Below are 13,649 nucleotides of genomic sequence, written 5' to 3'. Positions count from 1 at the left end.
TGCTGAATTAACATTTGCTAGGCAACACACCACGCTTACAGCTAATGGCACTGACTTTAGCATTGCTAAACTTAGCAAACTATATTATTTGCAAGCTGACAGCTGTAATGACTCAATAAATGTCACTAGGAGTATTGAGGATTGGCATGTGTCTTTAGGTCATACTAACTATGATGACATTATTAGCTTACAGTCAGTTACCCGTGGAATGACAGTACAAGGCAAACCGACTAAGACTGGTACCACATGCACCACGGACAAAATGACTAAACTACCAAAGTCATGGGATGACCATCCCACGTACGCTACCAAGCCACTTGAACGTGTACACTCTGATGTATGCGGTCCAATCGACCCGACCTTCAGAGAAGGTCATAGGTACATCATAAACTTTGTTGACGAATATTCCGGCATGTTGTTTGTGTACTCTTTGCGTTGTAAGAGTGAAGCACACACCGCTCTAAGCAAGTTCTTGTCAGATGTTGCACCCATAGGTAGCCTTAAAGAATTCCACTCAGACAACAGGGGAGAGTACATGGGTCACGCTTTTCAAAAGGTGTTAATGGACAACAAAATCAAACATACAACAACTGCCCCATATACACCATACCAGAACGGTAAATCCGAGAGGGCATGGCGTTCCCTAATGAAAATGTCTAGATGCCTCATATCAGAAGCGAAAATAGCCAAAATGTACTGGACTTATGCAGTCAAACATGCTCAATACCTACGTAACCGGAGTTATCAATGCCGTACAAACTCCACAGCATACGAGCTATTAACTAACACTAAACCTGACATGAGCAAAGTACACAAGTTTGGTTCAACATGCACATATTACGTCGACGGACACAAACAGAAACTAGATGCTCGAGGATAGATCGGTATTTACCTAGGTATTGATACTCAAAGTAAAGGGTATTACGTGCTGCATGACAACAAGGTTACTACTACACGCAATGTAACTATACGTGTCAATATGGAGGGCAAACAATGTCATGAAGATATTGGAACAGAACCCTATGATTCACCTCACAGTGCTACCAGCCAACGCACTGTAAGACCTACTGGTTCAGGACTTCCTAACAGAGTTTCAGAACTTGTAATACAGCCTGTAGACCTAAATCAAGAGCAAGCTAACCATTAAAGGCCAGAGCAAGAGCAACTAGCACCAAACCTAGAGCCTGAAACTTATGAAAGGCCTAGCAGGGAGAAGAAAACTCCAAAACATCTGTCAGACTACTATCTGTATCTCACAGACCCACACACTGACCATGCTTATAACACAAACACATTACCTTTCATACCTAACACATATGAGGAGGCTATTACTTCAGCAGATGCCAAACAATGGAAATTAGCAAATGGATACCGAGATATCCACACTTGAGGCGAATAACTCATGGACTCTCAAGCAACTACCTGCTGGACATGAGGAGACAAAAGGACGTTGGGTATTCACTGTAAAACAAGGCAAACAACTAAATGATATCCAGTATAAAGCTAGATATGTAGCGCGAGGTTACTCACAGAAGCATGGGATTGATTACGAGGAGACTTATTCCCCTACAACCAAGTTTACATCCATACGCACATTGCTACAAAAAGCGGTGAATGAAAACTTGAAGTTACACCAACTAGATGTCAAGGGAGCATACCTTAACGCACCCATTGACAAATATATCTACATACAGCAACCACCCGGGTATGAGAAAACCCAAGCTGGAGATGTCCCACTCACGTGTCATCTAAACAAGTCTTTATATGAACTTAAGCAAAGTAGGCGAAACTGGCACACCACTTTCACAGACGAGCTCAAATCCATGAGATATACTGCTAATAGTGTTGATCCCTGCTTGTACAACAAATACATAAGCTCAGATCAAATCATCATACTCTTCTGGGTTGATGACATCATCATCGGCAGTAACAAACAAGAACTCATTGACAATATTATACACACACTTCACAAGAGATTCAAAATGGACAATAGAGGAGAATTGCAATGGTTTCTGGGAATAGATTTCCGTCGCCTGAGCAATGGCCATTATCAAATGAGCCAAGAGCGTTATATTGAAGCTATTCTCAGACGCTACAATATGACAGAATGCAAATCTGCCGATACACCAGCTGACAAAACTATTGATTTGAGGAAAGCCACCGATGGAGACGAAGTAGATACCAATTATCCATACAGACAGGTGATTGGGAGCCTCATCTACTTGATGACAGGCACTCGCCCGGACATAAGTTGGATAGTCTCAAAGCTATCACAATTTCTAGAGAAGCTAACTCATGTTCATATTACAGCAGCTAAGAGAGTTTTGCGCTATCTAAAGAGTACCAAGTCTTATATGCTGACATTTAAGCCCTCAGATCCTACACTAGTCGGGTACTCTGACTCAGATTGGGGTGGAGATTTAGATGAAAGGCGATCAACCACAGGCTATGTGTTTACTCTAGGTAGTTCCGCACCTATCAGCTGGAAATCGCACAAGCAAACAGCTGTAGCTCTATCATCAACCGAAGCCGAGTACATTGCAATGGTCGAAGCTACTAAGGAAGCCATACATCTACGACAATTGCTAAACTCACTCAACATGCAACAAGATAACTCGACAACTGTTTACGTTGCCAATCAAAGTGCAATTGCCCTCGCTAAGAACACTGACAAGCATCACAATCGCAGCAAACATGTAGACATACGATATCACTTTATTAGACTACAAACCGATGTTGTATATACCTACATTAACACTAACAATAATATGGCTGACATATTCACTAAGCCACTCGACAGAGTCGCTCATATGCGTCAACGAAAGATGTTGCTCCAGCTTGAGGGGGCGTGTTGAGAGACAAGCTTACGCACTTGTTACCATGTATGTTTTACATTAGTTTACATTTACATATTAGAGTCGTATTCTTTCATATTGGTGCAAACAACTCCAATTTACATATGCTATGTTGGTTACGCGCTCATGTATACAAATGCTGCTAATTGGTTAATAGGTCAATTAATCAATGTCTATTGGTTCGTTTATTTTTCTGTGCATACCTTTACTTGTAAAAGCAACTTCCTGTTCTGTTCTAATTACAAAGCATGACAGCAGCACATTCTCTCCTTATCTCTTAATTATGGCTAGTAACACACAATCATCAACTAGCTCAGCACTAATTACCATTCAAAAATTGATTTTACTAATTACTTGATGTACAATTTTGGAGTTTTTTTTAAACATTCAGGAAACGAAAACTTTGAATATATGGTAATCACCAACCAAGTAAAAAATGGATGAATAGAATTGTTGTAGATAAGTAACCCTAGTGTGATATTGCTCAAGGGGAGCAATTAATCACTCACTGTCAACTCAAAATCACAAGAGACCTTCAGCTTCGTCTCCAGCCACTATATATCCAAAGAGATCACGTGTCTCCTAGTCGTCTAAGCCGAAGTCATTTAGCCTGTGGTTCTTTATACCTAACGTGTTACATTATGAATATATAACATGCCCTTTTTTCAAAACCACAACGCTTAATCCAAAACAAATTCAATAATTCAAATAATTCAAAAAATTTCAATACTCTCAAGGTTCATCTGAGCGCAACCACTATTAGCGGAATAAATGATCTTTTACAAAACAAGCGTTAAATCCAATCAAGCAGGGTTATTAAGCCAAGCTGGTTAGATAATCCCAAGAGCCTTAAATCATAATTAATCATAATCATAGCTACCGAGTTTCCAAGATCAGATATGTGTATCAGATGTGTAAAATTGTTAAGAAAGGCCTCCAAATGAAGTGCTTTTAGTCTCGGGTTCATGCTGATCATCGGCCTTGACATTGAAAATCACAACTCTGCGTTTTGTCAAAAAATTAACCAACCTATATCACAGTTTGGTTGTTGAGCATTTTTGTCACCAAAATTGGTCCTTTCCTCTTTTAACAACAAAACCATAGCTGAACAACGAAATATCATGACTATGTTAGTATAAATATATAAATAGATGCTATTTTAACTTGCTGTCAGCTAGACTTAACATGGTACAGTTTTACTGGATCTCACTCATTCTGTGCCATCCCCTCTGCTTGCACTGATAGGCTGGAACAGGATTACAAGCTTTATTTTTTACCGGTGTCAGCCAAGGTCTAACACTCACTCTGTTTTTTGCACTTATGTTGTCAAGCCTGGTGCTAGTAGACTTGTGTTATGTGTACTCATACTCACTGATAAACTACAATTCTATATGACAGTATATAAGAAGACCAAGCTCTCCTTAGTAGGATAAGATACTATATTGGCTGCAGTGGCAGGACAACTACTCTGATAGTTGCAGCAAATATTAACCTTTGAAGTTTTTTTGAACATACTACTGAATGTCCGGCGTTATTCGCGTAATAAAAAAGTTTTTCCACAGAAAATCTTTTTTATTCAAAAGTTGACTTGCAACAAAATTCCCATTACAGTTATTTGGTATCAAAGGACTCACCACGTCTTACGCTGCTGTGTTGTAGATGCAAAATATGTGGAAATGTAATTACAAGCTCTTAAAAGCTCAAAAACAAACAGTTAATCACAGCCATTACAAAAATGCCGCAGGTTGGAATCCTTTTCTTTTGATGACGTACTCAACCATTGTGGTTATCGTTTTGACATGTGATGTTATCACATGAAATGAAAGGCCTATAAACGGCTCAATATAAAAGATCTCGTAGCACTAGTTTATAACAAACACTTTGGGTTTTACCAAAAACCCTTTATCAAACACTAGTCTTACATGCTAGGAATTTTTGAGCTTCGAAGTTGTGGTTTTGATCGTAGGAATTAGGAGGACGAATTTACATGATACGCAGGAGTGGTCGCACAAAATCGCAATTATTCGTAGCTGACGAGTTAACATGGATGCGAATAAATTGTCGCACAACTTGGCGTTTTCTACATTAGTCTGGTGCGCTTTTATTTATAGCTATTTTATAGCTTTTATTTTATTTGACGCTATTTGCCAACCCCACGTATATTACGGTGGTCATAATTATTCACATAACTCAAGTTGCTATGATGCACCACCATCTCCTGACTTGAGTTGGTCACCTCTCAAGTACTGTAGGCCATCTTCAGATCATAGCTATGCTGAGACAAGAACTGAAAAATATGCTCCTCTAGCAGATAATGATGACAACGATGTAGAAGATGATTATGGTGATACTGGTGAGTAGTAACTGAATACGTAATATTATAATGTATTACTAGTTGAAGTAATTGCACTGTTTCTGAAGAATAAGTCGCTATAAAGATCATTTTTTGCAAACCGTAGACATAAGATATGGCCTCAATGACGGACTCTTGACTCAATGATGACTCTTGACCCAATATGTGAATGTATATATATATATATATATATATATATATATATATATATATATATATATATATATATAATAGGAGATGTAGATGGAGATGTCAGGAGATGTCAGGAGATGTATTATAATTATGGTTTCTTTATGTCATTTGTTCTTGAATACATACACTATATATATACAAAAGCCGAAACAATACTGTCTGTAGCATGAGTATATATATATATATATATATATATATATATATATATATATATATATATATATATATATATATATATAAATAGAAACAATACTGTCTGTAGCATGAGTATATATATATCTATATATATATATACTCATGCTACAGACAGTATTGTTTCGGCTTTTGTATATATATAGTGTATGTATTCAAGAACAAATGACATAAAGAAACCATAATTATAATACATGCAGAAAGAAAAATTAACATTTTCAAAACAAAAATATTGTCATCATATGCTCGGCAAGCTGCTGGTTGAGTGTTGCTTTTGTATGCAACCATTTCATCACCTAGCCGTTCCATACCTTCCTCAGTGTCCGCCAATTTAAACTTTTTTTCTGTTCTGCTGAACTAATAAATATAAGCATCCAAACAATTTTTTTATCGGAGCAAAACTTTTCCGCGCTGCCATCTGGAAAACTTTTTGCAAAAATAATAATAAACTTTTAGCCAGCCAGTCATCCGTTTGGATGACTTTGGCTTAGCACAAGTCATCCAAAGCAACGTAATTGCTAAAATGTTTTTTACCTACATGTAACTATCAAGACTGTTAAACAATAAACTACTTTTACAGTTATATTTTTGCGCCTGATACTGTTATCAATGATTTCTGTGGTGTTGAAATCAAAATTTAACCATAAAAGATAAAGTTGGAAAACGGATTTGGATACAAACAGAAACAAAGCACGAATTGTTATTGATGTAATCAAGCCATTATTAGCACATTTGTGTCAGATTTTTTTGCTGATCATTTGCTATTATGGATCTGTAAAGATTAAGAATGCCAAATAGTATCGATTAAATAGAAGTGGCATTCAATTAAAGGGTGATGCTCTATTTTTCAACCCTTCACCCATTGTGGCACTCAAATAGGGGTGACATTCCAATACAGTAAAGGTGGCATTCAAATACAGGTTTTACGGTTTTTACTATGTAAGAGGCTGTTTTTTGTAATAATATATTTTTACTTTGCTGTTTGCTATCATCTGGTCGAATACAAGTTAAATAGTTCTCTTGATTTACAAGTGGATTCTATTTATTAAAGCCATGATAAATGTAGTGCGAGAACATGGTTTTTACCTAATCTAGTTGTATGCTTTTTGCTTATTTAATGTAGATAAACCGATCTTCCACTCAACTTCTGTCATGGAAGGTTTGGGGGTAACTTCACTCCCAATAACAGATGGTTTGAGTGACAGTCTTTATCCAACTGGTAAGTAGAGATTTTTACCAAATTATGTATATGATGACCGCTCTTAAGGATTTTAGTATTATGTATTCATGTCTATAACCATGTTCTGTGTACCCAGTTGCTATTTATCAATCTAATCTGTAGCCATGTTTATTATTGTTATCTTCTCTATTTTTTATTTCTTCTTCAGCCATGTTCTCTATAAACTTGCCTACTATTATTATTATTTCCTTTATAGCCATGTCTGCTATAGCTATGTTCCCAGTAAACATGTTTTATATTCCCATGTCTGCCATGTCTAGTATAACCGTACCCGCTATAGCCATGGTTATTATAACTTCATACTATTCTATTATGATGCTTTAACCAGCAAGTTTAGAGCAAACATTTCTATTTAGGGCTTTTCTTCATACATATAGATTTATTATAACTCTGTTTGTAGGTAATAAATTATCATTACATTGTATTGTAGATATTGAGGTTAAGGTAGAACCTGGTGATTCATCAGTCAACATGGACAGTGATCAAGGTAATTATGTTGGTAGGATTTTACATAGTAACCATGGTAACTTATTGCACATACCAAAATCATGTTATTATCATTCTCTTTAGATGAGAATGAATGCAGAATTTTGTGCTCTATACAATGGTATTTAATAAATTTAAGTATTAAACCATTAATCTTAATCTAATTAGTGGATTAGTGGCACTAGATTAAAGTAAGACAAATCTAATCAAAGCAAAGTGTGATTAATTAAATTTAAAATATTAATTAATTTCCCATCACATTTAATTAAAATTTTTATGATATTACAATATAATCATGAAATATTAATTTACCAACCATTTAATTTAATGTTGATATGGGTAAAAAAGTTCCATTTGAAAAATACAAAAAGTGATAAGTTGATTAGCTAAAAATACTTGCGTCTATTTATTATGCGCATAGTTGCACCTTATACCATTGTCTTCGGCACAAAATTTTTAGTCAGTTGATATGTATATTATAAGGGCTAAATGCAAATTTGAGGGTATAACAGTGATCAAAATAGAGACATTATATTACTTTTGAAAACATTGAGGGCGGTCTCATAATTTTGCACAGCACTGTACCAAATATATAAAATTTTGAAATTGTACATAAGAAGAAGCCTAGAAGAATACATATTTGAATTGATCACTTGAAATCAAAAGTTCCCTTACTGATGTTTGAACAATATCAACTTTGATAGCTGCTTCCTTATTTTGGGTCCACCAAGTTTTTCATTACAGCCTTTGGCAAGATGATGCATGCGAATTTTCACATAACATGATGCTATGCACTTAAAGGTTGACTTGCAACAAAATTCACATTACAGTTATTTGGTATCAAAAGATTCACCATGTCTTACTCTGTTGTGTTGTAGGTGTCAAATACGTGGAAATGTGATTACCAGCTCTTAAAAGCTCAAAAACGAAAAGCCGCCGTAGATTGGAATCTGTTTATTTATCTGACGTAGTCATTCCAGTTCGGTTATCGTCTTGTCACGTATGTTCTCACGTGAATTAAAAGGCCAATAAAAAGCTTAATGTAAAACTTATCATAGCACTAGTTTATGACAAACACTTCGGGTTATACCGAAGACCCCGTATCAAATATAGATGCTCGCTACTTTACAGTTTTCTTTCGGCATTATTCAATCGTCAAGTCGAAATCTGATCACGTGACCCAATACTTCGCAAATAATTTTTGCAGCTTTTTTATTATCACAGGTAACCAATAGTATTTCATGATTATCAGACAATGATATATACTCCTTCGAGGTAAGGTTAAAAAGTTTAACGATTTTTTACGGTAAGTTATAATATATCAGTGCTAAAAGTGACATCATTACAATGACGATAAAACAGACGCGTAAAAACAATAGACATGGTTTTATTGAATGCGTGAAGTATATTTGTGAAAATATTTCGTCGAATGAGGTTGCATGAAAGTGTAAACAGAAACCATCCTGTAACAACTATGTCCCATTCGCGCCGTTTTGGAAAGCGAATCCAAAATACGGCGGTCTCGTGTGGCTGCGATTAACTGTTCGTTTTTTAGCTTTTAAGAGCTTGTAATCACATTTCCATATAGTTTGCACCTACAACACAACAGAGTAAGACATAGTGAATCTTATGATACCAAATAACTGTAATGTGAATTTTGTTGCAAGTCAACCTTTAATCAAGACAAAGACATGATTATAATCAGGCAGACAATCAAACATATGGTCATTCAGCTCCACAAATATGGTGCAGGTTAGTCAGCAGTATCTGGGAGGTTGTTTGCTGAACCATCGCACCTTTCTTTTGGGGGTTTCCTTGGTTTGCGTAAATTCACAAGGGATAAATTAAAAAGAAAACCAACATAAAAACATAATTATGTTATATATGTTATAATTATGAACGGAGTTTAGTTTAAAGCCTATTTTAGCTTAAAATGGACACAGAGAGCTGAGATTTTGTACACAGTTTAGAAGATAAGTACTTACTTACCACACAAAAATCATTGGGCAGTTTTTGAGATATGGCCATCATTAAAGTTGTTAGTTTTTTATCTTTCGATTTTGTGAATCAGTTGCTACACCAAAATGCTTGTTGTTGGTGTCAAATTGAAGCTCATAATGTGCTTTTAGCAGTGATAGAAACATAATTTAGATACAGATTACAAAACAAATTTTTAAGCAAAAAATTGATAACGATCGATATGACAAGACTGCAACCTATAATTTACGGAATAACAAGACAGGTACTGGCTTTAGCCAAAATCTGTTACTGTCACTATTCTACACAACATTCTGAATATACAAGTAAAATCTCATGACAATATCGTATCTTCTTCTTTCTATAGTTTTCGGTAGCACCTCGAGTCCCTGAAAAAGCAGATTTGAGAAAAATGACTGAAAACAAAAACTCTTTATGCCGCTGTCTCTGTTGCTCAAAAGTTCTGCGACGTGCTGATGACTTATTCTGGCAGTTGTATGAAGACATTTTCAACTCTTCCAAGAGAACGCCTACCAAATGCAAGAGAAATTCAACCTTACTAACGTTTTCTTCAACTTCTGCTCTTCTTTATGCCACTATCCTTGTTGCTCAGTAGTTCTGCGACGTGCGGTCGACTTACTGCTACAGACAATTGGCCTCTTTTCTCAATCTTTCAAAAGAAAATAGCCAATGGTCTACAAGAGGAAGTAAACCTGACCATGATGTTGACTTATTCTGTTTGATACTGATGCTCCTTCTCTTCAATCTCTTGTGATGTAGAAACTTGAATGTTTTGAACAACATGCTATCAAAACAGAGGTGGATAAAAATACAGAGAATACATATTCTTTCTTACATATAATGTACCTTCTGAGGATGAGGCGGAAAATCAAATATGGTTGGGAAAGCATCCTGAGTAAGACGAATTGTTTGCCCTGTCTGTGATATCATCGACTCGGCTCGCTATAACTCCGGCTTTACCGGAAGTAAGAAAGACGTGAGACTGCTAGGGGAAACCTCTCATCGCTCTCTTAGAAGCTAGGTGAGTGTAGGCGTGTTTGTTTTGTCTCCTGCTAAGTAGCTACTTGTTAAGGACCCACTGACCTAGAGTAGCTTTAGTTCACACTGTCCTGTCAAAGCAAGCCTCTTTAAAATGATCAGAGCAGAGTACATAGCTCTTGGTGGGAGTCCACAAATCTCGCTTCATATTAACCATCCAAAATGCAGGTACAGACCGGCAGCTGAGTGGGAATCTGCAGCAAATGTACGAGAAGTACGTGAATACAAGAAGTCAATTTAATTTTAGACATAGCAAGGCAAAATCTACTTTGCAGACTAATAGTACAGCTACAGTTAACATCAGCCTGATGTTGAGGATAGACTGCAGAGTAGATTTTGATGATCAGGTGTATTTCCAGGAAGGGTTGAATACACGGGTAGTCCGAGCGTTGCGATAGGCGACGGTGAGAAGAAAGAGAGATCTCTCTTTCTTTTCACCTTCGCCTATCGCAACGCTCGGAGTACCCATGGTTGAATACAAAAATAAAAACAAGTTACTATCACGAAAAACTCTAAAAAGTATTTGTTGTTGTTCAACTGAAAATATTTTACAAAATGGTGAGCTAAACGATACATAACCGTACATAAAATATAATACGTGGGACTACACTAAGGGTTACAATTAAGGTGAACTTAGACTTCACTTTTGTGAACTGAGTGAACAAGTGAACTAACTTCACTTTTTGAATACATGGAAAACATAAATTGCATAATTGAAGTTCTGAATGAAATGTCCGTCCATATCCTTTATAGCATCTATTGGAACAGTTGATTGCAGCGCATGTAGGCGTGTTTAATAGTGGAAATTAATCACAACAAAGTACAGATGGTAAGATTGTATACAAAATTTGTATATAATCTTACCATTTGTACTTTGTTGTGATTAATTTGTTGTGATTACAAATCGCCATTCTAGCTCTCCCATGCGTAGATTTTTGGAAGTGCAATATGGCGGCCAAACGGCGTCACTTCTCTGAGCCAATGGCCCGTCCAGGTAATAAAGGTCAGCGCTCCATGCTCAGTTACCTATAGGTAATTATGTGGGTGCACGAGAATTTTGTATTTTAAAAAATTATTTTGACTATTTATTTGTTGTAAGAAATAGTTTATATTTTGTTAAACGTAGTAGATTGCACAAAACAAATAGGGTAAAGGATGGCCTTCATCAGTAAATTCTGATTGGTTTCCCTTTACCTCGGGACGAATTATGGACAGTTGGGCGACAGTCAATAGGGCGACACTTTTGGTTTGAAAGGCGACAACTTCAGACGGAAGGGCGACACAGCGGGCAAACAGGCGACAGTTCTGGACATTGAGGCGACCATTCTGAGGTCAGGATTAATTCAAAATAGTAAAGTCCTGTTATGTTGTTGTGAATTAGTAGTGAACACTAACAAGACGCCAACTTGATTGATGCCCAGATCGGAAATCTTGCATTAGTATATTTTTCACGCATTGCTCCACCTTATTTCCTTGGCATCTATTACCTGCTTATATCCTCATTAATCTGATTACATTATTCTTTTACACATAGTATAATTTCATATTGTATCAATGAATGTACCCAATATTTATTTAATTGAGATGGTTATTATTAAATAAACTACTGAGATTAATCTGTCTTTAATCGCCCAACTATTCTTCTGTTCATCCTTTTCCACAAATTTAACTCTAGAGTCTGTCAACTCTACACACTCAGAAGCCATTTAACCCCTTTGAAGCGATGCATTCTTGAGTCACTAGCATACCGCTGTTGATGAGTCATTATACTATCTTTGGCTCATGTATCATGTATTAGGACCCTCAGTAGTAGCTCTCAAATTATTAATGTATATTCTTGTTCTGATTGCAGTATGGAAATAAATACATACATATGAGTTTAGCTTGATACATTTCAATAAATTTGCTTTTTGGTATATTATACAAATAGTAAAGCTAATTTTTATCATATATAACTTTCAAAAATACGTATATCAATAGTTTGCAGCATTAATTTTTTTACAATGACTTTATTCTGATTGATACTATGTAGATAAACCCATCTAGCGATAGAACTTCTCTTTCCTATCTAAAATGAAGAGATCAGGTTCGCGGTTATAAATTGACAACTGAATATTATTTTCTGTTAATTCTAAAACTTAAATGAAAAGATAATTTGAATTACAGGAGTATAATTATACACAGTGACTCGCACGTACTCGAATGCACTTGCACTTCTAATCATACACAAAAATAATAGCAGGAAATTCCCTACACCACCATTTAATAAAGTTGTCGTTAAAGTTCAAGCCGATGGCTGTCTATGTAATATCTTCCCATCTTTTCTGAAGTCTGTCCTTTGTTAAAATAGTCGTGTATAAAAAAGATTCACAGTGCATGTTAAAATGCAAAATATAGTATATGATGTGGCACGTGGCAGCATTAACCTGCAACTGAGCATATATCACAAAGGTCTTTGAGGTGTTGATCACTCCTCATTGTCTCAAACTACAGGTTGTGTGTGCCATCGCGATCTGTGACAAGGGTAATTCAGTCAAATATCTCAAGTGACTCTAAAGGTAACATGGTATCAGGACCGGTTGATTTCTATGCTTTGGAATGGATCATTTCTGCATAAGCTTTCTGTGATGCTGTTTAGTCTTCTTGCAGCAAGCTGCAGAAGTTAGTAAAATATGGATATATCTTAGACACCTGTCAGAAAAAGCCTTCATTCTTCATACTCAAATAAAATCTCGACAAACATAGATCAGAGTGAACCGCCTATAGAATCTGCATTATAATAACATTGAATTATTATCATTTATCATAATTGTAAAGAAACAAGGGTAAGGAAATCATTATTTCCACAAGTAAATGAGAAATCACAATAATAGGGAATTGTCTTTTCGTCTCACACAAATAGCAAATACTTCTCCCAGCTACCGTGAATTTCGACGATCGAAACCATAAAACTCTTCTCGAGGTAAGATAACTCATAAGTTTCAACAATCAGAGACAAGATTGTCGACATTTCAGCCGATAACGTTGTTGTTGTTGTTGTTGTGAATATTATTTATTGAGGTTTTCATGAGAAAATACTGTTCTGTTGACCTCATAATTAAAAATTAAAGCTAATATAATGTGGTATAATATGATAATTGAGAATAAAATTGATAGTGGCTGCAATAATATACGTGACTTTTCGAACAGTTTTGAACAAACACGCTGACACAAAAACAAGTTTTGGTGTTTTAATTGAATAAGCTAGATGCATTTTTAGAAAAAAAAACTTAATATTTTGTTAATTGTCTGGGCT

The sequence above is a fragment of the Watersipora subatra genome, chromosome 2, assembly GCF_963576615.1.
Source record: "Watersipora subatra chromosome 2, tzWatSuba1.1, whole genome shotgun sequence".
NCBI classification, from domain to species: Eukaryota; Metazoa; Bryozoa; class Gymnolaemata; order Cheilostomatida; family Watersiporidae; genus Watersipora; species Watersipora subatra.
Note: the sequence above shows the minus strand (reverse complement) of the source record.